Source organism: Zonotrichia leucophrys, chromosome 11, assembly GCF_028769735.1.
Source record: "Zonotrichia leucophrys gambelii isolate GWCS_2022_RI chromosome 11, RI_Zleu_2.0, whole genome shotgun sequence".
In the NCBI taxonomy this organism is placed as follows: Eukaryota; Metazoa; Chordata; class Aves; order Passeriformes; family Passerellidae; genus Zonotrichia; species Zonotrichia leucophrys.
The window spans coordinates 3,026,238-3,044,639 of NC_088181.1; positions in this window are offsets into that span (position 1 = coordinate 3,026,238).

An 18,402-nucleotide genomic window follows, 5' to 3' on the forward strand; every position below is an offset into this window, starting at 1 on the left:
TGGCACCTCCCGCATCCGGGACAGGGAGAACCTGCTCCAGCTGCGAGGGGAACGCGGGTCGGCTTCTAGGGAACCTCTGGAAATCGAAAAGGAGGAGGAAAACTGGCAACAGCAAGGCCATTCGCCCAGGAATTCCATAAACGCACCAGTCCCGGGGGAAAAGGAGCCCCGGGATGGCCGGGATGGGGATTGGGAAGGGGGAGATGCTGGGTTTGGTTCTTTTGCCAAAATATCACCGGGCTGGGGAGGGGGAATGAGCAGCGAATCAGGGATGAAAGAGTGGGGGCAGAACTGGGTGATCCGAACGGGGAGAGCCCTGAGGAGCCCGCGGAGCCACCGCTCCGCCCTCCGTCATCCCTCAGTGTCACCCACCCAGCTCAGCGCTGAGAGGGCGCGGAGCAAAAGGAGACGAAATACCAACAGTCGTGGAAATAAAGCCCCAAGGACAACCAAGAGTGTTTAAAAAAAATCAAAAAAAGAAAAAAAAATAAAAAGGAGGGGAGGAAGGAAAGGGAAATTAGATAAATAAACAGGGAAAAAAAGGAAAGGGAATATATTTTGGAAAGAAAAAGCGAGGAAAACAATGGGGAGAGGAGAGGAGAGGAGAGGAGAGGAGAGGAGAGGAGAGGAGAGGAGAGGAGAGGAGAGGAGAGGAGAGAGAGGAGAGGAGAGGGAGAGGAGAGGAGAGAGAGGAGAGGAGAGGAGAGGAGAGGAGAGGAAGAGAGGGGAGGAGAGGAGAGAGAGAGGAGAAGGAGAGGAGAGGAGAGGAGAGGAAAAGAGAGAGGGAGAGAGAGAGAGAAAAGAAGAGAAGAGAAGAGAAGAGAAGAGAAGAAGAGAAGAAAGAGAAGAGAAGAGAAGAGAAGAGAAGAGAAGAGAAGAGAAGAGAAGAGAAGAGAAGAGAAGAGAAGAGAAGAGAAGAGAAGAGAAGAGAAGAGAAGAGAAGAGAAGAGAGAAGAGAAGATATATTTTCAATTAAAAGAGTAAAAGAAAATACGAAAAAGTAAAGGAAAAAAAAAGAAGAAAAAACAGCCCAGCTTCCCCCGCCCCACTCCCAACAAGACATTTATATAGTAAAATATTTCCTTGGATAAGAATTTTCCCCTGTATCGTTTTCTCCTCTGGATCCCTTTTGGTAAATCCCTGTAAAGCCCGATAGGTTTGGGATTTTTGTCCTTTCCCAGTACCACTGCCATGAGCTCTCCTGGGGATGCTGGTTTGAGTCGCTTCAGCCACAATCCCTGTGACAGCGACACCGCGGCGTTTGAAAACCACATAAAATCAGAATAAAGCAGCAAATCGGAGCGCCCGGAAAAGTGTCAGACAAAACACGCTGGAGCCAGAATGGGCTTCACCTTTATGAGACGCTACAAATTGCTGCTATGGACACTTTGGAGACCTCTGAAATCCCTTCATTAGCTGCTTGATGCATTTGACATCCGAGCTCATTGTACCCCCGAGGCGTCCGAAAGCTTGGAAATCGAGTTTTATTAACCTAATAAAACGCATGCACGCAAAATTCGGGGGGAAAACTCAAGAATCGAGAAAACCTAAATAAATCCTCTGACTAGGTGCTGGAGATTTCTCAAGGCTGTTTGAAATGGGGAGGAAACAAACTATTGACTTGTCAAAATGGGATTTTTTTTTCAGACTATTAGTCCTGCAGCGGGATTTCTTTATAAAAGAAACCGAGCGTTCATTTGCGCTTAAAACTGACAGGCTGCCTTCATTTCCATCCTCATGCTGTATTTCCCTTTTCCTTGATCCCCGCATTATGCAATAACTCAGTCATTTTTTAGGAACAAAGGGGAAAAATAATGAGAAACATTACAGCGGCAGCGCGCCTTTGCTGCCCGCTAGCAGAGCGCTTTGCGTGTAATATATATATATTTTATTTCCAGCCAAAACTAACGATCCCAGCGTTCTACATGATGGGAAGGGACGCGTTTACAATGTGGCCATTGTGAGCCGGCTTGAGGAGGTTTTTCTGTGCCTTAAACATCACCTGGGAGAGGTGCCGGCGCCTGGGCAGGCAGCATCCCTCCTCCGACACGGCTGAAGAGGCTTTTCCCTCCTTTTCCTCTCTGTAAAACAACAAAAACCACAAAAAATAATAATAAAAATCACCTTTGTGATCGCTTTGACCCAGCAATCCAAACAAACTCCCAAACGCGGCTGAAATTCAGCTGAAGCCGCGCGGTGATTTTAGTGCCCGGGGCAGCAAACTTTGCTCGCTTAAAGCATGAGCAAAACACCTTTTTTTTTTTTTTTTTTTTTTTTTTTTTTTTTTTTTTTTCCCTAGCAGGTCCCTATAAATCGCTTTTTTTAAACCAAAAGCTCCTGTTCTGGGCCGTTTGGGGCATGACTAAAATCGGGCTACCTGGCCCAGATAAGCGGGGCTGTTGTCACCCAGGCACGAGTGCCACCAAGGAGGGGCATTAGCAGCTGGTAAATAAGTGTGCAGGCTGTAAATGAAGTTGTATCCTTTAGATAAGGGCTTATCTACACAGCCATTAAAGCCACACTCACCTCCTTAGTGTGTGGAGAGGCTGGCGGTGTGAAATCCTAGAGGGAAATATTTATTTAGTCCCTGTTGGAACGGGAGGATTTAATCCCGGCTTGATGCGCCAGGAGAAAACCTTTCCTTGTTTTTGTTTGGTGGGATGTAATTCTGTGGATTAAACCCCTTAAAATCGTGCTGTTTGCCTACAAAACAAATAAAGGATAATCTGGGTGGAGTGACTGAGGTTTTAACACACATTTTTAAAACACCTGGGTGTCTTTTCTGTCATTTCTTCTTCGTGAAGTTTATCTTTTCATGATGTACACAGGCTGTCCATGAAAGCAAGTTTATATATTAAATATATTTTAAAAAATATGGAAAATAGGAGCCAATCCTGCCAACAGTCATTGAGTCAGGGCTGTGTGGTCCAGCTAAATTCAAATTAAAGTCAGCAACAAGTCCCCCTTGGATGTGGGTGTCAGGCCCTGGGGATGGTCACAACAAGGAAGGAGCCGGGAGAGCCCCTCAGAACTGGCACTGCTCGTCTAATCCATGGATAATTGCATGGATTAAGTGGAATTGATAAGATTTAAATGCTGATCCTGGATCCTCAGTTTTCCTCCTTAGCAGAGTTTTATCAACCTAAGGATGCTCGAGTGGACTGCAGGGGAGTGGAGAGCACAAATAGCAGATTTTAACAAAAGTAATAACAGCAGAAAGAAACAAATCCAGGAGGTAACTACAAAGATATTCTGCTAGTTGACCTAATTATTTTCTAATTTTGAAGTCTAATATGAAAACCAGCAACATTTGTTTTCATTTTTATAGGCGAGGAAAGTGAGGCACTAGGGAAGGAAAAAAAAGAGGATTATTCAAGGTGCAACTTCGGTGGCAGAGTGCAGGATTAAAGCACGGCTTTATTTACATCCCAGCCTGCTGTGTTCAGACCAAAGCCACGCTGACTTGCAGGTAAATCTCTGGTTCTTGCTGAAATCAATGGAAATTTTAGCCCTGCTTTCAAAGGCAAGGCTGGTAAAGGATCACTGGTTATTGATCCTTTCTGAACAGCTCTCAGTGTTTTGTTTTATTCAACACAAGCAAAGCTCCCAGCCCCACCTGGGGCCTGGCCTTTGGAGTGGGGGGGCTGGAGAAAAATGGGAGCTTTGGTGCAGGAGGAAGGAAAATAATCAGTGTTCCAAGCTGCATTTTCAAACGGGGACTGCTGCAATCTGAGCCTTTCCTCTCCTTTCAAACTGCCCATTTATAGAAGGGTGCACTTTTGGATCTGTCCATAAAACATGACAATTCTGCTGGCAGCAGAAGGCAGGGCAGCAGCAGAGTGAATTATTCCTGTGAAAGCCAAGCCTTAACTTTCCATGACATGGCACAGACAGAATTCAGGAGCAGGAGCAGGAATTTTACATGCCTAAATGTAATTCCAGTGTAATGGAGGCACATCACAAATAGGTTTTTCTCAGTAGCTGTCAGCCCTGAGGAAAAAGCTGTGGGTATCACCTCCCTATCGCCCTATCCCCATGATGAAACCAAAATCCAGAGCCCCAGAGAACAGGGGGGAAAATTGCCACTGAATTAAGCAAGAAAGAGATTATAAAATATATTGTTCTTGATAAAATAACAATATTCCATTGGGGTTGTTTCTGGACAGTTGCTGTTGGGTGTTCGCAGCCTGCCCTGCTAAAATCTCTCATTTTGGGGCATAAATCTCCTCAGCATCCTCAGCAGAGCCTCCTCAGCTTCCTGCAGCACCAGAGCATCCTCCTGCCACACATGGCACTGAGATTTGGGGGCACCGAGTTCTGCAGGTGACATTTTTTGGTCAAACCTTCCAAGGTGTCCCCTGGGAGCTCTGGGAATGGAGATGCCAAAGGAGATGGGCACAGTGTGGGGCTGCTCCTCCCGTGTCCCATCTGTTATCAGCCCGTGTTTATTTAACATTTCCAGGGTTGTAAGGCAGGAGACTGATCAGTAAATTTGAACTACAAGAGGGTTTTCTTATCCAAAATGGCATTCCCGGGACACTGATCAGTAAAATTGAATTACAAGAGGGTTTTCTTGCCCAAAATGGCACTGCTGGGAGATTGATCAGTAAATTTGGACTACAAGAGGGTTTTCTTGCCCAAAATGGCATTCCCGAGGGCATTTCTGACAGCTCCCTTCCGTGCTCCCATAAAAGCCTCTCCCTTTCTGGTCCTTTCCTATGTTTGGTCTTGGCAAAGGTGCCAAAAAGGAATGAATGGGCCAATAAGTGATTTATTGCCACCCCAACTTGGGATCCACGACTCTCTGCCGTGTTAGATGGTGTTAGCCCCCAGCCTCCCACAAAAAAGTCAATTTCAGATAATTCTGTGCTTTCCAAACAAAAAAGTGCAAGAAAAATTTGAGGTAAGGTATCAATTTCCCTGCCACTCTATATTTCAGGCTGACTTGTTGAGTGCAGCACAAGCCAGCTGGAATTCCAAAGGCTCCAGGTGATTTTACATATACATATACCTAGATACATAGTTACATACAAAAAATATACAATATATAATATATAATATATAATATATATATTATATAACATATAATATATTAGATAAATATATATATATAATATATAATATTATATATTATATATAATATACAATATACAATATATATTATATATTATATATTATATATTATATATTATATATTATATATTATATATTATATATTATATATTATATATTATATTATATATTATATGTAATAAATAGATATTTATGTATTTATATATTTATGTATTATATAAATGCATAATAAATATGCATGATATATTATATATTATATATTATATATTATATATTATATTTATTTATTTATTTATTTATTTATTTATTTATTTCCCTTGAGTTGTAAGAAAAATGCTCAAAACTAAAACAAAACTGAATTTTGAAAGTCCAGAGAGCTTCCTAAGGAATGAGAAGGGAGAAGAAATGAGGAAAGAGAAGGAGCAGTAATTCTGATTCCCATAAACGCCCATCTTCAAATTAACTGAAGTGAGGAACAATTGACCCTTTTGTGACGATCATTAGGATAAATTTCCTGGCTGATCTCCTCCTTTTCTCCTCTCTCAGGAGTTTCCTGACCTGGGGGTGGCTTTGGAGCAGCATCCAGCTGGGAGCAGGGTGGATGCTCCACCTGCAGCCTGCTCCGAGCTGGACCCTCTAGTGGACTCCCGGAGCATTTTCCTTTGGAAAAAAATCGGGAAAAGAGCTTTAAATGCAACTTCCATCTCCACCAAGCACATTGCTGGGCAGCTCTGTGACACCTCCCTTCGTTTATTTAAAACAAATTTAAAATACACCATATATATCAGAAGCCTTCTGGAGCAAACACCTTTTTCCCTCGTGAGAACAAAGCTGAATATTTTAAAATATATTTTTCATTTTCCAGGCATGAAATGGCAGAGAGAATTCCAGCCTAAAGCAAAGGACTAAAGAAGAGTTAATATATTTTGATTATGTTTTATAACTGTATGGATCTTATTAACAGTAATCTTCCTAAAATAATTCCCAGGCTGAGCACTCGTTTTTGGAGGGGGAATATAAAGTGAGAAAATGTTCTTGTGAACAGGACCAGCTCCATTATTCAGGGGTATGAAATTTAAACAATCAATGAAAAAAATAAGAAAAGACATCTCCAATTTGCTTCCTACCATCCTCACTCTGAATTTCAAGCCAGTCACAGTTACAAAACAAGTATATACAGTTACAAGAACTCTGCCCAGATTGAAAGCAATGATAGTGACAGCACTTGCTTAGAAAAAGGAAATCCAACATTGAGGGAAATGTTTATATTATGCCTCAGAATTTCAAACAACTGTTTTTTTATCCTGAATAGCTGTGGATTTTTCTTTCTTTACAACAGAGTAAATGACACATCTGAGAGGTGTGGGAAGAGCAGTCCAGAGCTGAGTGTTTAATGATGTGCAGTGAGGAGAAGGAATGAGGAAAATTGTGATAATTTATATTAAAATGAAAAAAACCCATATCAAACAACACCACAAACCAGTGTTATTACTTCTCTACTGATCCCATAACAGAAAAAAAGAGAAAAAAGCTGTAAATGCCTTATCTTGTGGATATATCCATGCAGCTCTGCTCCACAGCTGTTCCTAAGTGGTGACAGCTCAAGAAAAGGTCACTGTTCAATTACTCTGGGTCAGGAAGACCCAAGAAGACTCAAATCAGATTCAGACACTGATATCACTTTCCAGGCTCTTTGCAAGTCCCAAGATCAGCCTGTGACCATGTGTTGGGATGGGATATTTTTAGATTTTTTTTTCTCATTTTTTATTTTTTAATGTCATGTTTTCACTCACCAAACAGCGCCATGTGATGATGGGCACACTGTCCATGGTACCACCCCCGGGGCTGCCACAACCCCCTGGCACCACAGCCAGGGCTCAAATCCACCTCCCAGCCCACCCCAGGCACCTAAAGTCATTTTTATTTTCACTGGGCACCTGTGGGAGGTGTCCAGTAAAAGTAAAAGTGTGGGGACAATGGCCAACAGCTGAAAACCCAACTGTCCTCCTCCAAAGCTCTTTGGAGTCATGGAGGGAGGAGGCAAAGCATGGAACCCCAGAGGCATTTGGGCTGGAAAAGACCTCTCAGGTCATTGGGTCCATTGAGTCCAACCTCGACCTCTCAGGTCATTGAGTCCAACCATTCCTCCAGCACTGCCATGGCCACCACTGACCCATGTCCCCACCTGTGGCACCTTCACCACATTTAGATCCCTCCAGCACTGCCCTGGGCAGTCTGTTCCAATGCTCATCACCCTTTTTGTGAGGAAATTCTCCTTATATCCACCCTGGCACAGCCTGAGGCCGTTCCATCTCCTCCTCTCCCTGTTCCCTGGGACCTGTCCCCTCCTGGCAGGAGCTGTGCAGAGCCACAAGGTCCCTCCTGAGCCTCCTTTTCTCCAGGCTGAGCCCCTTCCCAGGTCCCTCAGCCTCTCCTGGTTCTCCATTCCCTTTCAGAGGCAGCTTCTCCTCTTTCCCAGCTCCTCACCACTCTCAGAACATCAGGATGCACCAAGCTTGGGAGATGCAGAACAGCAGCAACAATCACCTCATAACCCTGCTTCCACCTTCTGCCTGCACAGGTCTCCAGGCCAGAGCAGCTCTCTCTCCTTCTGCAGGCTTTTGGCATGAAACATTCCCACTGATTCCATGATTTGTTTGTTTAGTTGTGGGAGGAGAAAAGCAGCGCTCTTCCCCATTATCAGAGGAGAGGGAACAGTGGCAGGAAATTAGGTCACAGAAGCTGCCCTGCTGTTTGGAGAAGGGGTTCTGTTCCCTTCTGTTCCCTAAGAAATTTCCACTGGAGGACAGGAGTATCCCAAGCAGCAGAGCTGCCTCCTTTGTTTCATCTCAGGCCCCCTCCCCAGCTCTCTGCCATGGATCCAATTACCCTTCCCTGGGAACAAGCTGTGGCTCTAAATTAAATCAAATGGTTTATTTGTCTGGGGCAGCTCTGCTCAGAGACATCCAGGGCTTTCTGGAGAAGCTGCTGCTGTTTGAAAGGACATCTTGGCCACTGTCACATCTGTCAGGATAAAGTCAGGCATGACTGTGTCAGACTGGCATCCCTGTTTTGGGACCTCTTTCTATCCATGCTCCCATCCAGGATGTGTTTTGTTTTCTTTATTGGTGCCGTTTTCCCATCTCAACTCCCAGTTTTGTAGAAATTCTTTTTTTTTTACACAAATCTTCAGGTGCCCCAATGTGGGATCTCAGCACCTCAGGACTGAGGTGCCGAGCCACCGAGACCACCCTTGGGGGGCTCGGGAGTCCTGGAATGTTGCCAGAAGTGTCTGGTGGCTGGACTTTGACCCTACACAGGAGACGACACCTGTATGAGGACAGGAGGGTTTCACCGGGGTGAATGGTGAAGGGATTGGTTAATTAGAGGGTGAAACACAGGGTTTAGGATTTCTGTAGGAGAAGTAAGATGGAGGAATTGGGGTGTGTCCTGTCCTTCTTCTTCTTCTTCTTCTTCTTCTCCTCCATCTTCTGTGGTGATGGTGGCACTTTTGGATTGGTTATTACTGAGAGTGCACCGAGTAATAAGAATAAATGGTATTGGGGAAAAATGATAAATATTGTACACGTAACTATGGGTATAAAGATAGGTGACTGTCCGGAGGGCTACACAGTGTGCTCATGGCTGACTGCTGAGCAGAGCTCTGTCGGGCCGAAAGAAAATCTTTTAGATAAACAATTAATAAACATAAAAACTGAAAGAAGAACTGAAGCCTCTTCTCGTCCTTTGATACGCGGGCTGTCCCAAGGCCACTCCGGGCCTTTCCAGGCCCTTCAAACAGCCGAAAACCGGACACCCCAAAACATCTTCTTCCCAAAGTTTGATTTCTTCCAGGCCTCTTCAACCCTGTGGATCCACCTGCATTTTTTTTTCCAGGCTGAAAGGAAGGACAGAGTTTTCCATCCATTTCGAGAAATAAACCCCTCAGTGCCTGTGCAGCCTTTCTCCAGCAAGGCCACTTCACTGGGGACATGCCCCAAAACCACATCAGAGCTTTATTTTGGGACTTTAAAACTTCCACCTTTTTCTATGTGTGCTCCATTTTTGATGGGAATTCACCCACAAAGGTCTTTGGGATTCCAGTGTTGGGGTTGTCTCCCTGTTTATAGCCTAGAATGAGGTTTATTAACTGTGAATGGGGTTTATTAACCTTACATATATAAAGTATATTTTTAAATATCAGAGTATATATTTGGTCCTGGGGGCACTGGAAGGAGCTCATCAGACCTTCCTGGTCTTGTATGTATCCTCCATTTTTGATGGGAATTCACCCACAAAGGTCTTTGGGATTCAAGTGTTGGGCTTGTCTCCCTGTTTATAGCCTAGAATGGGGTTTATTAACTGTTTTAATATATATAAAGTTTATTTTAAAATATCAGAATATATATTTGGTCCTGAGGACAGTGGAAGGAGCTCATCAGGCCTTCCCAACAAGAAGTCATTAATGAATGAGATGTAAGGAAGCAATGGAGGTTTCTGTTATTGGAAAAAAGGCGCCAAAAAAATAAAACATTGAGACCTACAGAATCCACATTTTTGAGGATTGCAGTGATTCCCGTAATCTGTTGTTGAAAAAAGCAAGTGCCACCAGGGCAGATGGAGAGAGAGGATCCAGACAGAAAAATTCCAGTAAACCTGAACCATCCTTAAGGCAAACGTAAATTTGAAATAGGAGAGTTACAGCCCTAAAGAAGGTGCTGGAGGAGGTGATTACATACAGGGAAAATCAGCAGTACACAACATCCAGGTTTGCATTTCTTTCAGAGATTTCCCCCATCCCAATCCAGATTTCTGGAACTTGCAGAAAGCAGCGGCAGGTCCGTGCCACAGCCCCCGCTCCACACACGATCCATTGTGCTGCTGGAAGCACACGGGGAGATGGAGAATTGGAGACACATTTTGGGCACGGGCTCCTGCTTCTGTGTTGGGTTAATTAGTGGTTTGTTAGTATGTTAAGTGCTCTGCACATTGACCTCAGGCTGGTTGTCTCTAATAAACAAAGGCAGCTCTGCAGCACCAGGTAACCGCTGCTTTCCCAGGGACTGTAACCCGACTAACGAGCACTGAGGTACCCAGGCTCCCATCTGGCCAGAAAGTGAGAAAATCCTTTCCTAGGAAATAAGAAAAAAGGTTATTAGAGTGATCTCAAGTCTAATTTAAAACCTGAAGTCTGGGATAGTTTAAAACGTTCCTTGTTTCTTTTCAATAAACTCCGCTGGAGCTGAAGGGATTTTTTGGACCTATGACGGCAAATTTTGTTTCTATGGTAAAGTTCATCAAGAAAGAATTCACCTCTTGTAGGAAACCTTTTTGCCAATGTTAAGACCAGCTAGACAGGCTCCTGTCAGGAAGTAGGATAGGGCCAGCCTGAAAATCCAAGACATTTTCCCTTTCCTGTTAGGATGTCCTTGCATTGACAGGTTACAAAGCTGAAACACACTCTGAAAAAACCCTCAAAAACCAACAGCAATGCACAGAGATGGCTCTTGGGTGACCCAATGGCCTGGCTCTGATTTTTTTTTTCCATGGGATTTAGGAAGAATTGCAAAGGTTGCAAGCTTTTGCAAAAGAACTGCTGTAAGTTGCAAGCAAGGCTGGCTGTGCTGGCTGCCAGGAGTTTCGAGAGGATCCCTGGAAACACATTTGGTTTTAATCAGGCCCCTGCACTGTGGAACATCCTGTTTGTCTACACTTATTATTACTGACAAATTATCCTCCTCCAAATCTCAGGGAGCATTCACTTTATCCTCACATTAAACCTGATTGGAAACAGTAGGTTTAATTGGACTCAGCATGAGGCCCAGTCGTAAACTGCACCAGTTCCTTGTTTTATTGTGGCATTCCCTGGATGTGTGAAAATACCATATTTCATATACAGGGCCCAGCTTGCTACTGCCAGGGCTGTCACAGACAATGCACAGACGCCCTGGCCTACAGGAGCACCCTCTGCCCACTCCCAGCTGGGAAAAGTTGGCCATTCCCAGCAATCTGTGTGTAAAACACGTCATTCCAGGTCTGGCCCAGAATTCTGAGAGTTCTCCTCATTGCTAACAGAGCCCTGTGGCCTGCAGGATTCAGATTCTGCTGTGCTTCAGCTGAGCTTTGGAGTTTGAGAGGGATGGAGGAGCCAGTGCAGGGTGTGCATCATCCTCTCTCTGGTCTTGCTGGGAAATGTGAGCATCTTCTTCTTCCCCTCATCAGCTGGAGACTTTTCCTAGGGAAAAAAACCCCAGGAATTCTGAGGGGTTAAAGGTGAATTCAGTTTGATACATTGGAGCTTGTGCCAAGGGTTGATTATATGGGAAAAAGCTGAAACCTTTCAGCCACGCAGGAGCCCACCATGGCTGGACTGATGGTGGTTGTGGGGTTTTGTATTCACCTGGTGCTCTGAGACCTTCCCAACATCTCTGATTTTCCCTGGCTGGGAGTGACCCTCCAGCAGCTGTGCCTCATCCAGATGTGCACTGCAGGGCAGTCCAGATGTTTCCAGATCAGGGAGAAAGCCCAGTGAGGTGTCAGGTAGTGAAAATCTTGGGTGGATGTGGGATCTCAGGATCTGAGTCCTGAGATGCCGAGCCACCGAGACCACCCTTGGGGGGCTCGGGAGTCCTGGAATGTTCCAGAAGTGTCTGGTGGCTGGACTTTGACCCTACACAGGAGACGACACCTGTATGAGGATAGGAGGGTTTCACCGGGGTGAATGGTGAAGGGATTGGTTAATTAGAGGGTGAGACACAGGGTTTAGGATTTATGTACAGGGGGGTTTAGAGAAGTAAGATGGAGGAATTGGGGCGTGTCCTGTCCTTCTTCTTCTTCTTCTTCTCCTCCATCTTCTTTGGTGATGGTGGCACTTTGGGATTGGTCATTACTAAAAGTGCACCGGGCAATAAGAATAAATGGTATTGGGGAAAAATGATAAAAATTGTACACGTAGCTATGGGTATAAAGATAGGTGACTGTCCGGAGGGCAGGACAGTGTGTGCTCATGGCTGGCTGCTGAGCAGAGCTCTGTCGGGCTGAAAGAAAATCTTTTAGATAAACAATTAATAAACATAAAGACCGAAAGAAGAACTGAAGCCTCTTCTCGTCCTTCGATACGCGGGCTGCCCCAAGGCCACTCCGGGCCTTTCCAGGCCCTTCAAACAGCCGAAAACCGACAGGTGGAAGCCCTGGAAATGAGCTCGTGCCTGAGAGATTCCGTCAGGAGCTGAGCTGTTGAACGACTTCTTTCCAATGTCCTGGGTGTGGAAAAGCATGAGACAGCATGATGTGCCTGGGGTGAAGGGATAAAAACAAACCACCAACAGACCACCAGATGACAAACAGACAACCCAACCCCTATTTGCTATTCATGCTCACACAATTTGGGGCTGTTCATTAGGACCATAAAGTGCATGACCTGCTGAAATTCATCTTCAGGAGAGTACAGTCTCTCCCAAGTGGGTAAAATTGCATTCAAGGGATTATCTTGGCATAAATAATATTTTAAAATCAACTTAAATGGCATTTATGTTTGCCATGCCTGTAAATACCTTTTTATGGAAGAAAAATCTAAATTTCTGCATTTCTCCAGTTTTGGAAACTGTGTTTCGCAAAAACAACATTTTGGAAATGATAAAAACCTCACACAGGTTGATAAAGGCTGATTACCAGAAAAACAAAGAAATAAACAAAAAGCAGACAGAAAAGAAATTGCAAAAGTAATAAATATCTGCAGGATGGAGATCTGTTCCACACTGTGCTAGAACACAAATCTCAAACCTTTCTTCTAAATTCTCTTTGACAAAACCTGTGCCTCATGTTGTCTGGCAAACAGCATCACTCTGATGCTCCTTCCAGTGGCACAAAATCTTCCACTCATCACAAAATATTAATCACCTTTTCCCTGTAGATTGCAGCTTAGTCACCTTCTCATTGCTTTTTTGGAGACCTGGAATGTTGTTTTTTAAGGGAGCTTTCAAAGAGGTCAGAGCAGAAGGGTTTCTTGTAGGTGTCTGTGAGGCTGGACACGTTCAGCCCATCCAAAATCAATGTCCATCTGCTCTGGTGTTAAATACCAGCCTGGTGAAAGCAGAAGCAGCTGGATCTTCCTGGGGTATCAAAACCTCAGTGTTTTTCTGGAAGCATCATGGAAGCAGCTCTGGAACTCTCTGATATCCCTCAGACCTTCCTTTGGTGCAGGAAGATGCACACACATTTATCTCACCAAAGCAGGGTCAAGAAGCCCAAATTTTAGCTTTTTTTACCCCTCTTCTTCTCATGGCCTGGAGCATGAGTTTCTCCTGTGCCATTTTTGGGTGCTGTCTTCTTGGTGCGCCTCATTTTCTTCACCTTCATTGCTGAGGCACTCACATGACTTAGTGTTTAAATTAAATTGTAGTGTTTAAATTAGACTGTAGAATTAAATTAAATTGTAGAATTAAATTAAATTGTAGAATTTTAATTCTACAAATCTACAGGATAGTTGTTATTATTAAATCCGTTAAATCTCCAGATCTACAAGAGGCTGAGATACCAATGCCCGTCACGAAATCCAAGTTCCTGGCTTTCGTTGCGAATTCCCTGTATCTTTCTTGAAGCAACAAGTTTCCTCCATGATATTTTGAAAGAAAACACATTTCCCTGGCTGGGAGAGATGTGGAGCTTCTCTACCAGATGGAGGTGGCCTGACAGCTTGTAAAAAACCCTTTGCAAACAGTCGGCAGGAACGACAACTGCCCTCAATTACTGCAGCCTTTCATTTCTCCATCTGGGGAGGGCCCTGGGATTGTGCAGCACGAGGGTGAGAAACGGGCTGGAAAACACAGAAACAGCCTGGGTAAAACCAGGGTGCTGTGGAAAACATATCCCACAAAACAAATCCTTTCTCAGGCTGGGATTTTTACCCCCCTTTTAGCTCAGCTTTGGTACTGAACTTTCCATTTTCGACTGACCAACATAAATTAAAGGCAAACATTGGCATGGAGAGGAAAGATGGAGAAAGTTGACCATTTCCCTCAGGAGGTCAGCCACAAATTCCTGCTGTTGTCTGAGAAATGATGAGCTACTCTTTGGAGACATGACTTAGATCATTTTAGTGTCACAGGGAAACTTTTCAGGCGTTTCAGCAAGGCTTGAAATATGTCATCTTTTTTTTTTTTCCCTTTTTTTTTATAAATATAATTTTAAACTATGTTGTTGGGTGGTTTTTTTTTTTTTCCTTTTAATGTAGTCTTCCCTACAAAAAGCCAGTTGTTCACGGTGCTATTTCCTTTGGGCAATCTTACAAGAAATGTTCCCAGCTTGCTTCATGCCACTACAAATATCTCTTTACCTCAGAGAAAAGGGCACATCACTCACTTTTTGCAGGCCTAAATTAATTTGACTGCCCTGAGCTCAGGGTGACAAAGCACATCAAGGAAAGTGTGTCACTCTCCCTTCATAATTCACTGTTCATAAATGTAACACAAAAATCTATTTACTCTAAAAGGATTATCTGTCGTGGAAGTTGGGGATCCCAGCCCACCCCTCTGAGTTTGGAGACAAATTTCCAATCGAATGCAACCCCAAATTGTGAAGGATGGAGGATTTAGGAGATCTTGTAGGTGACATGTCCAGACAGAAGGAAAACAAGCCCTCAATTCCCCCCAAAATGATAAATAAGGACTGGTTTCAAACCTTCAGCAGAGGCTTTTCTGCTTTTCACATTTACAGCGGCTCCTGGCTGACAGATTTAACAGATGCAGCCCCAATTTAACAGGGATGAGTAAAATAGTTCAAGACACCTTAAATGTTCATCAAAAACTCACACGAAGCCTGAAATGAGCTTTCTGCTGAGGTTCCTAAAGCTGACTTTCTAAATTCCTCCTCATCATGTAACGGCTCTGGCCCCACTTTCTTCCCTGGCCTTCATCCAGGGAAAGAAGTCAAAGAAATTTCTTCTGCTGAGATATTTATTGCATTTGCTGTTCGAGGAAGTATTTGTAACTTGTTCAAAGTTCAAAACATCACCTCAAATCTTGCAGGCTGACCTATGAACCTGCTGCAGATCCACTTCTGAGGGCGTAAAATCCAGGTTTGAAGCTTTTACAGTTATTTTGGGGAAGGGAAAGAAAGGTATAAATAAGTGCCATTACCACAAATTCTAATTTTTTACAAATGTCTAAAGCCAAATAATTCCCCCAGGATATTGATGCTGCGCTGGTCTTTTGCTAAATTAAATCAAACCTTTCTTTTCTCTGTCTCTTGTAATTACAACAGGCTTCCCTTTGACACAAGGGAGCTGGAGGCCAGTTGGGATCACCTTATTTTTTATCTGTTGGAGAATTGTAGGAAATCCCACTGGTGGATTAGCCAATAACCTCAGCATAGTTTTAATATCCTTGACTTAAGTAATAATCTCCAAAGCAGGTTCTGTAGAGGGTTTTTTAACGGATTTATCCTTCACTCCTCACATTTTTCAATTACCCACACCCAGGGATATTTAATGGTATGTAAATCCACCAGCAGTTTCTGAGCCTACAGATTATTTAATTGAAAAAAAGCATCTGGGGACGAGGGGAAAATCCTTCCATGAACTCCCAGGCCCTGCTTCCCACTCTGTCACATCCTCTGAGACCCAAAAGAGAGGTGCTGAAATAGGGGAGAAGGAGTCAGGAGAAGGTCCCCGAGCACTGTGGTGGCTGTCAGACCACCCTGTGTGCATCCAGAGGTCAGGGATTCAGCCCAAGCACTCAGAGCAGACCTGAGCACATTCCCAAGCAGAGAAAACCTGCATTTTAACTGATTAAAACTAGATTTTCCCCCCTTTTTTTGGAGGACAGAAGTGTTTGGACAATGCTCTTGGAGATGGTGCTTTGCAGGGCCAGGACTTGGATTTGACGATCCATGTGGGCCCCTTCCATCCCAGAATATTCTGCAATTTTATTTAAATGATAGGAATGATATTAATGATGGGAAGGAACAGCGCCTGCAGCATTAATTGTGGTCACAAATTTCTCGTGGGTCCCCAAATCCCAGTTTGGAGCACAAGAGTTGGGCTCACCTCTGATAACAGGTTTGGGAACAGATATTGATCCTCACCACTGCCAGGAGATGATGGTCCTGCATCCTTCAACTTGGATATTTCTTGGAAAGGTTTTTGCCCACTCATAAGTATTTCCGTTTCCATTAGTATTTCTCATTAATATTTATTTTAGTGAGGAAAGCAGCTTTTTCTGCCTATAGTGCTTCTAGGAATATTTTCCAATGGCTCAGCTGAGCATCACTGAACAGACAGAATAAGGAAGGTGGATATTTTCTGTACCATCTGTGAAAAATTCATGCTTTCTGTGTCAGGATGTAGGTGTGAAAGCTTAATCATCATAAAAAGGCTTTTTTAAATGGACACATTAATGAATAACAGAGTGAGAGCCTGTGGTGGTCAGCAGCAAAGCCATCAGATGTGGAGCCCACTTGTTTTTTGGTACAAGAACAGACACAAACCCTTCTGCAAGAAACCTTTATTCATTTCCAACACGACTCCTTGGCTGGGGCAATCTGGCTTCAATTTGTTTTAAAGGTGCATTATGAAGCTGGAGCTTGAAATTACACATTTACAGTTTGAAAGCAAAGCCATCCTTGGGCGGGAAGGAACTTGTAATTTTGTCAAATTACACAGAAAATGAAATTGGAGGAGCAATAAAGTGCCTGAAATGAGGTAGTGAAAAGTTCCACCATGAAATACCCCTATTTGCTGCACATGCAAAACCACGTTTCCGTTGCCTTTGCTTAATTTTGCACATTTCTCCACAAGCAATAATGACAGCGTTTTGTTTTCACTTTGAAATACACGGCTCTTTGTTTAACTGGTTTTTATGTTAAAATGGGTGGATAACCTTTCTCAGTCGCATTTTCATCCTTAAATGTTGAAATTCAAACAACATAATCTGGTTCAGACAGGTAAATAATTCTTATTCTTTGAAAAAACTGTATAAAAATCAGCTGTCATGAATTAAAATCCATTTTTCCCTAACCCCAAATAAACATTAGTCAGTCTGCATTTGATTGTAATAACACACTTGTCATTTCAGATATAGTATGTTGGAAGCTTTTTTTTTTTCCTAAAGGCTTTATTGGAATTCCTTGAGCTAAATTTGCTGCGGGTTTATGATGGCTTCATTAAAAATCAGAAACCAAAAGGATGTGGAGGACTCTGAAGAGTTTGTAGTAACACAAAATCGAAATAACCTGCAAGATTTTTCATTTTGAAGCCGCTCCTGTTTCACATGCCCTCAAATCCTGTCACACAGTAGTAATTTGAGGCCAAATGTGAAGTATTAAAGCACTTAGTAAATTTATTTTGAGTTGAGATTCATGTGCAATGATACTTCTCTTTTACTTACCATAAACCCAGAGTAAATCTTCCCAAATGTGAAGTTTTCACTGATTTTACACTGCTACAGAGGAGTTCCCAGAGCAGAGATCCCAATCCTTAAATATCAGTGACACATCTCCAGAAAAGGGGTTTATTCCAAGTCATCACAGCCTGTAACCCAAACTGGCCTGATGCAAAGTTATGGTCACTTTTATAAAGTGTGACTTTTCAGTTCTTCCTTATTTTAATTGCAGAGCAGAGCCCTGAGGGACAAACATGGGCAACAGAATCTGAAATTCCTGTTTCTGGTCGCCTGTTTCTGGTAACTGTGGAGTGAGAGCAGGTTTCAGGCTTTGGCTTCATCCTGAATCTAGTTAAAGTCATAGTAGGTGTTCATTAATTAAAATGGGGCTATAATTAGGCTTTGGTTTTCCATACTAGTGATGTTTTAGGTCTGAAAGCCTAAAAACTGCATTCACAGAGAATGAAGTGGTGGGATAAGAAGTGGGACTGCAATGCAATAAGAAGGGCTCAAATTAAAAATTGTGAAAGTCTCCAAATAGTGAGGGTGACACAGTGGCTATGCAACTCTGAGGAAATGCAGAATAATTCTTCTGGAAAAAGGAAAGAAAGGAACTTTTGACAAGGGCATGGAGTGATGGGAAATGGGGAAATGAGTTCAAATTGAACAAAGGTAGATTTAGAAGGGATATTGGGAAGGAATTGTTCTCTTGTGAGGGTGGCCAGGCCCTGGCACAGGCTGGAGAAGCTTCGGCTCCATCCCTGGAAGTGCCCAAGGCCAGGTTGGACATTGGGGCTTGGAGCAGCCTGGGACAGTGGAAGGTGTCCCTGGACTGGATGAGCTTTCAGGTCCCTTCCCACCCAAAACATTCCTTAATTTTACAATTCTAACTGAACATTTTCATTTTGTTGTTTATAGGTCACAACTTTTGGCTCTGATAATTTTTTAGGTA